We start from the raw sequence: 16390 nt of genomic DNA on the forward strand, positions 1-16390 counted from the left end.
AAAATTGAAGGAAATGCAAAAGTCCCTAACTTTATCTCACTTATATCTTCTACAAAAATAACGATATCAAGATGTAATTATGCTCAATTGTACAGGTAAATGAGCACTCCAATTGTATGTATTTATACGGAGTTATCACAAATGGGATGAGAGATACAGCAATTCGAAAATTGAAGGAAATGGAAAAGTCCCTAAATTTACCTCACTTATATCTCTTACAAAAATAACGATAGCAAGCTGCAATTATGCAGAATTGTAGAGGTGAACGAGCACTACAGCTGTATGTATTTATACGGACTTAACACAAATAGTATAAGAGATACAGTAATTCGAAATTTGAAGGAAATGCAAGTCCGTAACTTTATCCAACGTATATCTCGTACAAATATAATGATAGCAAGCAGCCATTATACTCAATTGTACTGGTATATGAGCACTCCAATTGTATGTATTTATACAGAGTTAAGATAAATAGGATGAGAGATACAGAAATTCGAAAATTGAAGGAAATGCAAAAGTCCCTAACTTTATCTCACTTATATCTTCTACAAAAATAACGATATCAAGATGTAATTATGCTCAATTGTACAGGTAAATGAGCACTCCAATTGTATGTATTTATACGGAGTTATCACAAATGGGATGAGAGATACAGCAATTCGAAAATTGAAGGAAATGGAAAAGTCCCTAAATTTACCTCACTTATATCTCTTACAAAAATAACGATAGCAAGCTGCAATTATGCAGAATTGTAGAGGTGAACGAGCACTACAGCTGTATGTATTTATACGGACTTAACACAAATAGTATAAGAGATACAGTAATTCGAAATTTGAAGGAAATGCAAGTCCGTAACTTTATCCAACGTATATCTCGTACAAATATAATGATAGCAAGCAGCCATTATACTCAATTGTACTGGTATATGAGCACTCCAATTGTATGTATTTATACAGAGTTAAGATAAATAGGATGAGAGATACAGAAATTCGAAAATTGAAGGAAATGCAAAAGTCCCTAACTTTATCTCACTTATATCTTCTACAAAAATAACGATATCAAGATGTAATTATGCTCAATTGTACAGGTAAATGAGCACTCCAATTGTATGTATTTATACGGAGTTATCACAAATGGGATGAGAGATACAGCAATTCGAAAATTGAAGGAAATGGAAAAGTCCCTAAATTTACCTCACTTATATCTCTTACAAAAATAACGATAGCAAGCTGCAACTATGCAGAATTGTAGAGGTGAACGAGCACTACAGCTGTATATATTTATACGGACTTAACACAAATAGTATGAGAGATACAGCAATTCGAAATTTGAAAGAAATGCAAAAGTGCCTAACATTATCTCACTTATATCTCCTACAAAAATACATTAAGGAAGCTGCTATTACGCTTAATTGTAGAGGTAAACGAGCACTACAACTGTATGTATTTATACGGACTTAACACAAATAGTAAGAGAGATACAGCAATTCGAAATTTGAAAGAAATGCAAAAGTGCCTAACATTATCTCACTTATATCTCCTACAAAAATACATTAAGGAAGCTGCTATTACGCTTAATTGTAGAGGTAAATGAGCACTCCAATTGTATGTATCTACATGGAGTTAACACAAATGGGACGAGAGAAACAGCAATTCGAAATTTGAAGGAAATGCAAGTCCCTAACATTTTCCGACTTATATCTCGTACAAATATAACGATAGCAACCTGCAATTATGCTCAATTGTAGAGGTAAACGAGCACTACAACTGTATTTATTTATACGGAGTTAACACAAATATTATGAGAGATACAGCAATTCGAAATTTGAAAGAAATACATGTCCCTAACATTTCCGACTTATATCTCCTACAAATATAACGATAGCAACCTGCAATTATGCTCAATTGTAGAGGTAAATGAGCACTCCAATTGTATGTATCTACATGGAGTTAACACAAATGGGACGAGAGAAACAGCAATTCGAAATTTGAAGGAAATGCAAGTCCCTAACATTTTCCGACTTATATCTCGTACAAATATAACGATAGCAACCTGCAATTATGCTCAATTGTAGAGGTAAACGAGCACTACAACTGTATTTATTTATACGGAGTTAACACAAATAGTATGAGAGATACAGCAATTCGAAATTTGAAGGAAATACATGTCCCTAACATTTCCGACTTATATCTCCTACAAATATAACGATAGCAACCTGCAATTATGCTCAATTGTAGAGGTAAACGAGCACTACAACTGTATTTATTTATACGGAGTTAACACAAATAGGATGAGAGATACAGCAATTCAAAATATGAAGGAAATGCAAAAGTCCCTAACATTATCTCACTTATATCTCTTACAAAAATAACGATAGCAAGCTGCAATTATGCACAATTGTAGAGGTGAACGAGCACTACAGCTGTATGTATTTATACGGACTTAACACAAATAGTATGAGAGATACAGCAATTCGAAATTTGAAAGAAATGCAAAAGTCCCTAAATTTACCTCACTTATATCTTCTACAAAAATAACGATAGCAAGCTGCAATTATGCTCAATTGTACAGGTAAATGAGCACTCCAATTGTATGTATCTACACGGAGTTAACACAAATGGGACCAGGGATACAGCAATTCGAAATTTCAACGAAATCCAAAAGTCCCTAACATTATCTCCCTTATATCTCCTACAAAAATAAAGATGGCAAGCTGCAATTATGCTCAATTGTAGAGGTAAATAAGCACTCCAATAGTATGTATTTATACGGAGTTAACACAAATGGGATGAGAGATACAGCAATTCGAAATTTGAAGGAAATGCAAGTCCCTAACTTTAACCAACGTATATCTCGTACAAATATAATGATAGCAAGCAGCCATTATACTCAATTGTACTGGTATATGAGCACTCCAATTGTATGTATTTATACAGAGTTAAGATAAATAGGATGAGAGATACAGAAATTCGAAAATTGAAGGAAATGGAAAAGTCCCTAAATTTACCTCACTTATATATCCAACAAAAATAACGATAGCAAACTCCAATTATGCTTTATTGTAGAAGATAATAAGCACTCCAATTTTAAGTATTTATACGGAGTTAACACAAATAGGATGAAAGAAATGGTAATTCGAAATTAGAAGGAAATGCAAGTCCGTAACTTTATCCAACGTATATCTCGTACAAATATAATGATAGCAAGCAGCCATTATACTCAATTGTACTGGTATATGAGCACTCCAATTGTATGTATTTATACGGAGTTATCACAAATGGGATGAGAGATACAGCAATTCGAAAATTGAAGGAAATGGAAAAGTCCCTAAATTTACCTCACTTATATATCCAACAAAAATAACGATAGCAAACTCCAATTATGCTTAATTGTAGAAGTTAATAAGCACTCCAATTTTAAGTATTTATACGGAGTTAACACAAATGGGACGAGAGATACAGCAATTCGAAATTTCAACGAAATCCAAAAGTCCCTAAATTTACCTCACTTATATGTCGAACAAAAATAACGATAGCAACCTGCAATTATGCTCAATTGTAGAGGTAAACGAGCACTACAACTGTATTTATTTATACGGAGTTAACACAAATAGTATGAGAGATACAGCAATTCGAAATTTGAAAGAAATGCAAAAGTCCCTAAATTTACCTCACTTATATGTCGAACAAAAATAACGATAGCAAGCTGCAATTATGCTCAATTGTACAGGTAAATAAGCACCCCAATTGTATGTATCTACACGGAGTTAACACAAATGGGACCAGGGATACAGCAATTCGAAATTTCAACGAAATCCAAAAGTCCCTAACATTATCTCCCTTATATCTCCTACAAAAATAAAGATGGCAAGCTGCAATTATGCTCAATTGTAGAGGTAAATAAGCACTCCAATAGTATGTATTTATACGGAGTTAACACAAATGGGACGAGAGATACAGAAATTCGAAATTTGAAGGAAATGCAAGTCCGTAACTTTATCCAACGTATATCTCGTACAAATATAATGATAGCAAGCAGCCATTATACTCAATTGTACTGGTATATGAGCACTCCAATTGTATGTATTTATACAGAGTTAAGATAAATAGGATGAGAGATACAGAAATTCGAAAATTGAAGGAAATGGAAAAGTCCCTAAATTTACCTCACTTATATATCCAACAAAAATAACGATAGCAAACTCCAATTATGCTTTATTGTAGAAGATAATAAGCACTCCAATTTTAAGTATTTATACGGAGTTAACACAAATAGGATGAAAGAAATGGTAATTCGAAATTTGAAGGAAATGCAAGTCCGTAACTTTATCCAACGTATATCTCGTACAAATATAATGATAGCAAGCAGCCATTATACTCAATTGTACTGGTATATGAGCACTCCAATTGTATGTATTTATACGGAGTTATCACAAATGGGATGAGAGATACAGCAATTCGAAAATTGAAGGAAATGGAAAAGTCCCTAAATTTACCTCACTTATATATCCAACAAAAATAACGATAGCAAACTCCAATTATGCTTAATTGTAGAAGTTAATAAGCACTCCAATTTTAAGTATTTATACGGAGTTAACACAAATGGGACGAGAGATACAGCAATTCGAAATTTCAACGAAATCCAAAAGTCCCTAAATTTACCTCACTTATATGTCGAACAAAAATAACGATAGCAAGCTGCAATTATGCTCAATTGTACAGGTAAATAAGCACCCCAATTGTATGTATCTACACGGAGTTAACACAAATGGGACGAGAGATACAGCAATTCGAAATTTGAACGAAATCCAAAAGTCCCTAAATTTACCCCACTTATATGTCGAACAAAAATAACGATAGCAAGCTGCAATTATGCTCAATTGTACAGGTAAATGAGCACTTCAATTGTATGTATTTATACGGACTTAACACAAATAGTATGAGAGATACAGCAATTCGAAATTTCAACGAAATCCAAAAGTCCCTAAATTTACCTCACTTATATGTTGAACAAAAATAACGATAGCAAGCTGCAATTATGCTCAATTGTACAGGTAAATGAGCACTCCAATTGTATGTATCTACACGGAGTTAACACAAATGGGACCAGGGATACAGCAATTCGAAATTTCAACGAAATCCAAAAGTCCCTAACATTATCTCCCTTATATCTCCTACAAAAATAAAGATGGCAAGCTGCAATTATGCTCAATTGTAGAGGTAAATAAGCACTCCAATAGTATGTATTTATACGGAGTTAACACAAATGGGACGAGAGATACAGCAATTCGAAATTTGAAGGAAATGCAAGTCCCTAACTTTATCCAACGTATATCTCGTACAAATATAATGATAGCAAGCAGCCATTATACTCAATTGTACTGGTATATGAGCACTCCAATTGTATGTATTTATACAGAGTTAAGATAAATAGGATGAGAGATACAGAAATTCGAAAATTGAAGGAAATGGAAAAGTCCCTAAATTTACCTCACTTATATATCCAACAAAAATAACGATAGCAAACTCCAATTATGCTTTATTGTAGAAGATAATAAGCACTCCAATTTTAAGTATTTATACGGAGTTAACACAAATAGGATGAAAGAAATGGTAATTCGAAATTTGAAGGAAATGCAAGTCCGTAACTTTATCCAACGTATATCTCGTACAAATATAATGATAGCAAGCAGCCATTATACTCAATTGTACTGGTATATGAGCACTCCAATTGTATGTATTTATACGGAGTTATCACAAATGGGATGAGAGATACAGCAATTCGAAAATTGAAGGAAATGGAAAAGTCCCTAAATTTACCTCACTTATATAATAATAATAATAATAATAAAATGTTTATTAATTTAAAAAATAATACAGCAATATAAAACATAAAAAACAAAACACAAATAATGCATGGATTTTACTCCGTCTGCATGAATTGCAATGAAATTAAAAATGTTAACCAAAAAATTATAAATGTTTAAATAAAAAAACTTAAAATTCTTTTTTACTATTGAAAAAATAAATTTTATAACTAATATAATGTGGAAGAAACAAAAAATTGAAATTTTGCCAAATTAAATTTTTAAGATTTTACAAAACAAAATAGCGAAAAAAATAAAATTATTTTTCTTTTAAATTAATACAAAGAAAAGAGGTCAATAATCCCATTGTTCCAACAGCCAAGTTCTATACCTGGATGCATCTCTTAGAAATGAACACAGATTATTCCAGTTTTTTCCATTTAAGAACTCACAAAGTTCTACCTCTGTGAGCACCTTTCTATTAAAATATTTAAGTCTGTAAGAAGACAAAATAGGGCAGACTGCGATAAAATGCATAATATTTTCAATTTCTCGCAAATTGCACATAGAGCAAAGCTGACACTCGTCATTATTAAAATGTTTATATTTTAAGTTTAGCGCTTCACATCTGGCCTTTAAAATGAGCTTGGCATCACTAAATGAAAGTGTGCTGATATAATTACACTCATAGCTCAACTTCGAATAAAACCTATGATGTACAGCTTGTCTGGCTTTACATTCGGCACTTAATTTATCATTTTGTTCTATTTGAGAAACTAAACTATTTAAACTGGTCTGCCAAACCTCCAAACAGTTAGAATCAATATTTTCCGCAGGAAATTGAAACTGTGCACACAACAGCTTCCAATCATTAAGCCAATAAAAATTTTTAGAGATTACTTTCGCGGCTATTATTCTAGGCAATCTACATTCTGGCAACTTAAATAACTTTAAAATATAATTGAAATGTAACTTCAGAGTGTAGATAAACATACTAGACATGCCAATCTCTAAATTTAGCACATAGTTAGGCGTATTGGGAGGTAAAGAGAATAACTTTTTGAGGAAAAACCTCTGAAGTTTCTCAACAGTTTCATATCGGTTAAACCCCCAGACCTGGGCTGCATAGCACATAACGGCTCTAGAAGTGGCATAAAAAATCTTGAACTTAGAGTCTAGAGGTATATTTGAATTTGACAGCATCCCGCTCCATGTGCAATTTAAACCAAATTTAGCAGTTCCCAATTTATCTTTTAAATGCTTATCGAAAGACAATGAAGGCGACAGATTTATCCCCAAGTATTTATAACTTTTCACAATCTCTATATTCTGACCATCAAAATGCCATTTTTCAGATACAGCATGTCTTCCCCCTCTTTTTTTACAGATCATAATTTTTGATTTTTCTAAGTTGACCGCCAGCCCCCACATCTTACAGTAGCAATCTAACGAGTTAATCATCTCTTGTAATACCGCCGGTTTATCAGCAATCAACACAATATCATCTGCATATAACAATGCACGAACAATTAAACCTCCGATATTTACACCACCTCCGATTGCATCCGTAATATCATTTATGTAAATGGAGAAGAGGGTAGGAGAAAGTAGGCAGCCTTGCTTGACTCCCGAGGCCGTATAAAACCATTCAGAAATACCTTCTCCGCACCAAACAGCAGCCCGTGTATCACAATACAAACGTTTAATTATATTAATAAATTTAGTTGACAGGCCGATTTGAGAAAGCTTAAAAAACAATAGATGTCGCGAAATAGAGTCGAAAGCAGATTTGAGGTCAACAAAAAACAAATACACTTTTTTCGTAGAACCCTCTTCTAATTTCAGTTTTACCAAATTTACTAAGCTAAAAATGTGGTCAATGGTTGAATAATCTTTCCGAAAGCCTGCCTGGAATTCTGTAATTACATTATGAAAATCGAGCCAGAGAATTAGTCTATTAAGAAGTAAACCAGTAAACAACTTGGCCTCTACATCAATAAAAGAGATGGCTCTGTAGTTTGTTACCAGCTTCGTATCCCCCTTTTTATGTAATGGAAATAATAAAGAATCTTTAAAATTAGAGGGTATACTTCCAGAGTCATAAATCTCATCGAATATAGAAACCAATTTCAACAAAAAAGTATCGGTTGAATTTTTAAAGAATTCATAGGTTACTCTATTTATACCGGGGGCTTTACCGTTCTTTGCTTTATTCAAAACAACCTTTAATTCAGAAACAGTAAATTCTTTATCTAAACAAGGATCAATTACAAGGGGTTCGGCATATAATATAAAGGGAGCACGAGACCACGAATTATACAGCTTCTCAAAGAAAATTTTAAACTGATCTACACTAATATTACTGTTACATATAAAGCTCTGTTTTTTAAATATCTTAATCGCATTCCAAAACTGTTTCGAATCTTTAGCACATTTTAAATTGTTTATTACAGAATCATAATACTCTATTTTTTTAGTTTTACAAAGCTGATCATAATTTTTTTTACATTCCAAATACATATTCTTAATTACTGTACAATTAGTTCGCCTAAAAACTTGTAACAAATTAAAACAATTTTTTCTTTCCTTGAAGCATTGCCAGTCAAACCATTCTTGTTTTTTGAACAGGGGCTTACCGTATTGACTTTTAGGGGCGGCATTTTCAATACATTGAGTGAGGGTCGACATAGACTTTTCGGGGTCACCATTGAAGACACATTTATCTAATTCATTTTGAAGTTTTTGCTTATATTTCAAACCATTTTCTTCACTCCAAAGTAATTTTGGTAAAAGCGGGGTGTTTACAATATCATTTGTATGGGTACCTGAAAGATGAACTGTTAAAGCAATAGGACAGTGATCGGAAAAAAATTCCGGTAACACTGCAAATTGATTAATTGTCGACAAAAGCGAAAAACTGACACAACAAAGATCATTCACTGATGACCCCATAGCTCCGATAAACGTTAACTCCCCCTCTTCATCACCTGTAGTTCTACCATTTAAAATAATTAAATCATTATTGTCACAGAATTCAAGCCATTGTTTACCTCTAGAGTTTAAATTTTTATCTTTAGATTTACGTTCAAAACTAATATTTGTATTCGAAAAAATTAACTCAGATCGCATAACTTGGTGGTTAGCAATACGTACATTACAATCCCCCATAACAATAAAATTATTTACCTCAGCCTCACAAAACAAATTCTCCAAATTTACAAAATCTTGTTCCCAATTATTACAATTGATATAAACTGGCACAATATAAATTACAGTATCAACACTTTGCACAAATTTAATGACCACAGTATGGCTTACTCGTATAAAGCTTATTGCATTACTCTTAAATTTTGATTTTTTGAATCCATAAATATTCCCACCAATTGCCCTACCATAAATATTATGACGTACTGCTGGAATTACAAACAAATTAAAATCTCTTAAATAATTTTCAAATAATTCTGGATCATTTTCCTCTAAAAAAGTCTCGAAGAGTAAACCTCACTTATATATCCAACAAAAATAACGATAGCAAACTCCAATTATGCTTAATTGTAGAAGTTAATAAGCACTCCAATTTTAAGTATTTATACGGAGTTAACACAAATGGGACGAGAGATACAGCAATTCGAAATTTCAACGAAATCCAAAAGTCCCTAAATTTACCTCACTTATATGTCGAACAAAAATAACGATAGCAAGCTGCAATTATGCTCAATTGTACAAGTAAATGAGCACTCCAATTGTATGTATCTACACGGAGTTAACACAAATGGGACCAGGGATACAGCAATTCGAAATTTCAACGAAATCCAAAAGTCCCTAACATTATCTCCCTTATAACTCCTACAAAAATAAAGATGGCAAGCTGCAATTATGCTCAATTGTAGAGGTAAATAAGCACTCCAATAGTATGTATTTATACAGAGTTAAGATAAATAGTATGAGAGATACAGAAATTCGAAAATTGAAGGAAATGCAAAAGTCCCTAACATTATCTCACTTATATCTCCAACAAAAATAACGATAGCAAGATGTAATTATGCTCAATTGTACAGGTAAATGAGCACTCCAATTGTATGTATTTATACGGAGTTAACACAAATGGGACGAGAGATACAGCAATTCGAAATTTGAAGGAAATGCAAGTCCCTAACTTTATCCAACGTATATCTCGTACAAATATAATGATAGCAAGCAGCCATTATACTCAATTGTACTGGTATATGAGCACTCCAATTGTATGTATTTATACAGAGTTAAGATAAATAGGATGAGAGATACAGAAATTCGAAAATTGAAGGAAATGGAAAAGTCCCTAAATTTACCTCACTTATATATCCAACAAAAATAACGATAACAAACTCCAATTATGCTTTATTGTAGAAGATAATAAGCACTCCAATTTTAAGTATTTATACGGAGTTAACACAAATAGGATGAAAGAAATGGTAATTCGAAATTTGAAGGAAATGCAAGTCCGTAACTTTATCCAACTTATATCTCCTACAAATATAACGGTAGCAAGCTGCCATTATGCTCAATCGTAGAGGTGAACGAGGAGTACAATTGTACACATTTGTGCAGAGATAACACAAATAGGATGAGAGATACAGCAATTCGAAAATTGAAGGAAATGGAAAAGTCCCTAAATTTACCTCACTTATATATCCAACAAAAATAACGATAGCAAGCTGCAATTATGCTCAATTGTACAGGTAAATAAGCACCCCAATTGTATGTATCTACACGGAGTTAACACAAATGGGACCAGGGATACAGCAATTCGAAATTTCAACGAAATCCAAAAGTCCCTAACATTATCTCCCTTATAACTCCTACAAAAATAAAGATGGCAAGCTGCAATTATGCTCAATTGTAGAGGTAAATAAGCACTCCAATAGTATGTATTTATACAGAGTTAAGATAAATAGTATGAGAGATACAGAAATTCGAAAATTGAAGGAAATGCAAAAGTCCCTAACATTATCTCACTTATATCTCCAACAAAAATAACGATAGCAAGATGTAATTATGCTCAATTGTACAGGTAAATGAGCACTCCAATTGTGTGTATTTATACGGAGTTAACACAAATGGGACGAGAGATACAGCAATTCGAAATTTGAAGGAAATGCAAGTCCCTAACTTTATCCAACGTATATCTCGTACAAATATAATGATAGCAAGCAGCCATTATACTCAATTGTACTGGTATATGAGCACTCCAATTGTATGTATTTATACAGAGTTAAGATAAATAGGATGAGAGATACAGAAATTCGAAAATTGAAGGAAATGGAAAAGTCCCTAAATTTACCTCACTTATATATCCAACAAAAATAACGATAACAAACTCCAATTATGCTTTATTGTAGAAGATAATAAGCACTCCAATTTTAAGTATTTATACGGAGTTAACACAAATAGGATGAAAGAAATGGTAATTCGAAATTTGAAGGAAATGCAAGTCCGTAACTTTATCCAACTTATATCTCCTACAAATATAACGGTAGCAAGCTGCCATTATGCTCAATCGTAGAGGTGAACGAGGAGTACAATTGTACACATTTGTGCAGAGATAACACAAATAGGATGAGAGATACCGCAATTCGAAATTTGAAAGAAATGTAAAAGTCTTAAACTATATTACTTTTTATCTTTCCAAATTTGTGCTAGTGAGAGGAAATGCTGCACAATGGGAGAGGAAGATGATTTAAATTATTAGAATAAGCTAAATTACGTAGTAAGCAATTTATAAGTTTTAATCTATTATAAGAGGGAATATATGAAACAGATTTTAGAAATCAATTCCAAAAACTATTTGGGAAAACCAGGAATAGTAATTTTGAACATATTACCGATCAAAAAGTATACATTAAAATGGTTTAAGAATCAAATACAAAACACTATTTTGGGAACAAATAATGTTAATTTTGAAAAGAAGTTAGTAAAGAATACATTAGAATGGTGTAGCAATTCATTCCAAAATACATTTTGGGGAAGCAATGGAAAGTACTAGTAATTTTGAACTTTTAATCGATTGAAAAGAGAAGATTAATGAATACATTAAAATCGTTTATAAATGAATTCCAAAAAAACTACTTTGGGGGAAACCAAGAATGTTAATTTTGAACTTATTGGCGATTAAAAATGACACTTTAAAAAAGGTTTAAAAATTTAATTCAAAATCCATTTAGGGAACAAATAATGCTGATTTTAAAATAAATATTAAAGATCACATTAAATAGGTTTAGAAATAAATTAAAAAAAAAAAACCCTACGGAAACAAAAATACTAATTTTGATCTACAGTCGATTGAAAAGAAAAAGCAAAGAATAAATCAAAAAGGTTTTGATCTCAATTCTAGCAAACTATTTGGGGAAACAATGAATGATAATTTTAAACTAATAGTCAATTCAATAGAAAGAAGGCTTAACCAACACTGATTGAGTCGAGACGTAGCACTAATATTAATTTGTAAGTAATAATTGAATGATTACATGCCATCATGCAAGAATATTATAAATATAATTGAAATTTAAAATAAGTAATTGATAATAAAGTCTTACCTTGTTTAAAGAATATCCAAGTTCATCAGCATCTCAGTAGATCACCAGTCCAATAGCACTTGACACTTGACACTTTTTAAAATAATTCACAACACTATTCGCACTAAAACTGGTATATCACGCACTAAGTATAACTTAAACACAATTTATAAAACCGAACTTCATTTTACCACGCACTAATATTCTCTTAAAAAGTCACGTTAATAAACAGACACATGCACCTAGTTAAAGATGGCCGCCGCTAACTGGCCAGCTAGATCAGCTGGTAAATTAAGATTGTCTAAATAAAATATTCATTTATTTTTTCATCACCAAAAATTAAATGTTATAAGTAAATATTTAATTAGCGAATCAGGGATTATTAATTATTAATTTTAAATTTCACTTTTTTATTATTATTTTTATTCTTGTATGCAAATAACATTTTATCATTTCCTCATTACATGCAAATTAATGTTAGTGCTACGTTTTGACCACGTTCAGTGTTGGTTAATTCTTTAATTTTCAATTGATGTTTAAGTAATTTTACTGCATTAAATTTTCATTAAAAGTTTTTAGAATTTATTAGATGTCACAGAACGTTATACTGGCCACTTTTTCATCTATAATTTTTTAGAAGTGAAGAGGTGACGTAATGTTTAATTTACATTGTTTTTAACACGAGTTATCTAACTATCTATTAATAGTTTTTAATAGAACGTGTACAAAACTTTTTAAAAATTGCATTCACCAACGAATTTTAGAAGGGGGGTATTAGATTTACCTGCAAATTTATTACATCAATAGAAAGGTAAAAATAATTGATTTAAGTTCATATCATAAATAAATTTGTTGGCACTACACTTTATCTAGTGTACAGTGTAAAAATAATAGATAATTAATATGTAGTTAATTAGTATTAAATACTACAGTTTTCTTTAATTACTTTCTAATCTGATTACTTTTGTATTATACTACATAATATGGAGCAGGTGCTGTTCTAGTGGTTATGAAGCATGGCTTTGCAAGTGGGAGATTCCCAGTTCGAATTAGTATCTAGAAAAAATGTTAATAGTAAAATGTGCGCTTCCGTCTACGCCACCCAATCGGTAATACTAATTTCACATCATTTTGAATGTTAATGTAATAAATATAGTAATAAAATGGATAAACATATGAATATATTTTTATGGTAGGCAATTATTATAAAAATACTTTACTAATTATTTGATTATAAGTAAAATAACAATTACTCAATTAAGAAACTACATTAAATTAAAATTTGGAAATACACTGTTACAAGCAGGCGAAAGTAGATCCAAAAACGCCTTACAATTGAACTAGATTTCTCAAATTAGAAAACTTTTATTTTGTAACATAAATGTGTTATGAAAATCTATTTTTAAATCTGATGTTTCAAAAAATGTGTTTTAGTTCATTAGGTACATTGTAAGGCCAATTGTTTGGAGATAATAAACAAATAGAATGAATCTCGTTGGCCATAAAATTATTATCAAGGTGGGCCACACACGGCAATTTGTGGCTTCACTTTCCTTCATGGCTTGCTGTGGGAGGGGATAAGTAGAGGAACGCTACGATCATCAATCAATTTTCAATCTAAAAAATCAACATCTTTCTATTGTCGATTGGCCCAAAAGTAACGAAACTCTTTAAAGCTACAATTCACACACAATCTTCAGGTACTAATTGCACATCATCATCTCTAAACTCATTGTTCTCATAAAATCAGCTCGTTCAATGTGCTTAGTTAAGATTGTTTAGCTTTATTTAGCCTCATTTTGACTACTTTTGATGGTTATTATCATCACCGCTATTAATTGACTGTCAAACTGAGACATCACCACCGTAATACTACTTAACCTTTCTTTGACTCCAAACCCTTAACTTGGATATCAGAAATCCTTTTTGAATTTAAGAATGCTTCCTGATTTCGCAAAGCTATTGTTCTGCCTCTCACTGTAACTATGTCCAATTAGAGTTTGACTTACCTTATATATCTTTTATTTATTATTTCTCATCCTACCGAAGAAAGGAAAAGAAAGTCTCAGAAATCATTTCTTGTTTGGTTTATTTAATTCTTTTTTCTTTCTTTTTTGTTACTGTTTTATTAATTCTCTTGAGAATCTTAAATATTTTAGGTTTTTTTATTTTTCAAACATTTCTTTTTTTCATTTATTTTTAAAAAAATCATTCTATACGTAAAAAGACATCTCTCCACCTTTTTTATTTTTGATTTTTCTTGAAAAAACATATTTTAAAAACAAAAAAATACCTTCGAAATTATAAATAATGACTCAAGAGTTGAGCATAGGACCGTACACAGTTGAAGGCTAAATACAATTTCAAATATTCTAAATTTTACTTCTTTTCGCTTGTCTTGCCTGAATTTTTATGTGACGTCGAACGTTGCCGGTCTGTAAATAATTCAAAGCAAGTTCCTGCGTTTTATAAAGGACTTCCTACGTAATAAGAAAGAAATAATAAGATTCATAGGGCAATGAGTAACCAAATAATTATTCCTTCAAATTTTGATTATTTTTTATTTTTTTTTAATTTGTTTATTTATTTTGCAACTGTATCCTGGTACAATAGGCAAAAGTGATGAGAGATAAGGGATGGCGCAAATACACATGCACGCATCTATATGTGTGTACATACATAAACGCGCACATGCATGTGCGCCAAGGGCGTGAGTGGAGTGAACGATGACCATCTAGTGATGGAAGCCGTCAGATTGGCAAGCTTACACAGCAACCATCCTAGGAGGTCGGCGTTAAATGTTAAATAGATGATCGCGTGGCCACCGCCGCTTTAGTCTGCGCTTAGTGGATTTGAAGGAAGTGTTCTGGTAGACATGTTGTGTGGATCAGAGGGTTGTAATGACTGTGTAGATTTGAGTGGAGTTTTGTGTATCCGAGATCAGGGCTATTTCAGAGACGAGAGGAATATTTAGATCAGAGTGTATAGTACGAGGGTCGTTTGAAAAGTCCGTGCAAAAATAAAAACTACTTAATTTTTTGGGGTAAACCTTTTTTATTTTTCAACATAGTCTCCTTTTAGGCTTATACACTTCGTCCAACGCTGCTCTAGTTTGTTGATCCCTTCCGAATAATAGGATTTGTCCAAGTCTGCAAAATAGCCATTCGTTTCTGCAATCACCTCCTCGTTTGAATAAACTCTTTTTCCCGCCAGCCATTTCTTCATATTGGGGAACAAATAGTAGTCCGAGGGAGCCAAGTCTGGAGAATAGGGGGGATGTAAAACGAGTTGGAACCCTATTTCCAATAATTTTGCGACCACAACTGCTGAGGTGTGAGCTGGTGCGTTGTAGTGATGGAAAAGGACTTTTTTGTGGGCCAATCGTGGGCGTTTTTCTTGCAGCTCGGTTTTCAAACGGTCCAATAACGATGAATAATATGCACCTGTAATAGTTTTACCCTTTTCCAGATAGTCGATGAGGATTATTCCTTGCGAATCCCAAAAGACAGTCGCCATAATCTTTCCGGCCGAAGGAACGGTCTTCGCCTTTTTTGGCGCAGATTCCACCTTGGTAACCCATTGTTTAGATTGTTCTTTGGTCTTAGGAGTGTAGTGATGTATCCATGTTTCATCCACAGTGACGAAACGACGCTTAAAGTCCTGCGGATTCTTCTGGAACAGCTGCAAACCGTCCTTGCAACACTTCACACGATTTCGTTTTTAGTCAAGCGTGAGCAATCGCGGCACCCATCTTGCGGATAGCTTTGTCATGTCCAAATGTTGATGCAAAATATTATGTACCCGTTCATTCGAGATGCCCACAGCACTAGCAATCTCACGCACCTTCACTCTTCTGTCATCCATCACCATATCATGGATTTTATCAATGATTTCTGGAGTAGTAATACTCAACAGGGCGTCCAGAACGTTCAGCGTCACTTGTGCCCATATGGCCACTCCGAAAATTTTGAAACCACTTATAAACTGTTCTAATCGAAGGTGCAGAGTCACCATAATGTTTATCAAGCTTCTC

The 16390-nt window shown here is 32.6% G+C and overlaps 2 long non-coding RNA genes across 3 annotated transcripts in view; one reads left to right on the forward strand and one right to left on the reverse strand.

Moving 5' to 3' along the window:
* The window catches only part of LOC141450820 (uncharacterized), a 73046-nt gene extending 60308 nt beyond the window's left edge, over positions 1 to 12738 (reverse strand). For both annotated transcript variants that reach the window (XR_012456341.1, XR_012456340.1), the window contains exon 1: positions 12379 to 12738. This is a non-coding gene — a long non-coding RNA (uncharacterized lncRNA). The remainder of the gene's footprint in view (positions 1 to 12378) is intronic.
* Positions 1 to 16390, forward strand: part of LOC141450819 (uncharacterized) — a 108679-nt gene that overhangs the window by 31438 nt on the left and 60851 nt on the right. The gene's annotated exons all lie outside the window — the stretch shown is intronic.

Source organism: Rhodnius prolixus, unplaced genomic scaffold, assembly GCF_049639745.1.
Source record: "Rhodnius prolixus isolate KJV_2025 unplaced genomic scaffold, Rpr scaffold_8, whole genome shotgun sequence".
Taxonomy (NCBI): Eukaryota; Metazoa; Arthropoda; class Insecta; order Hemiptera; family Reduviidae; genus Rhodnius; species Rhodnius prolixus.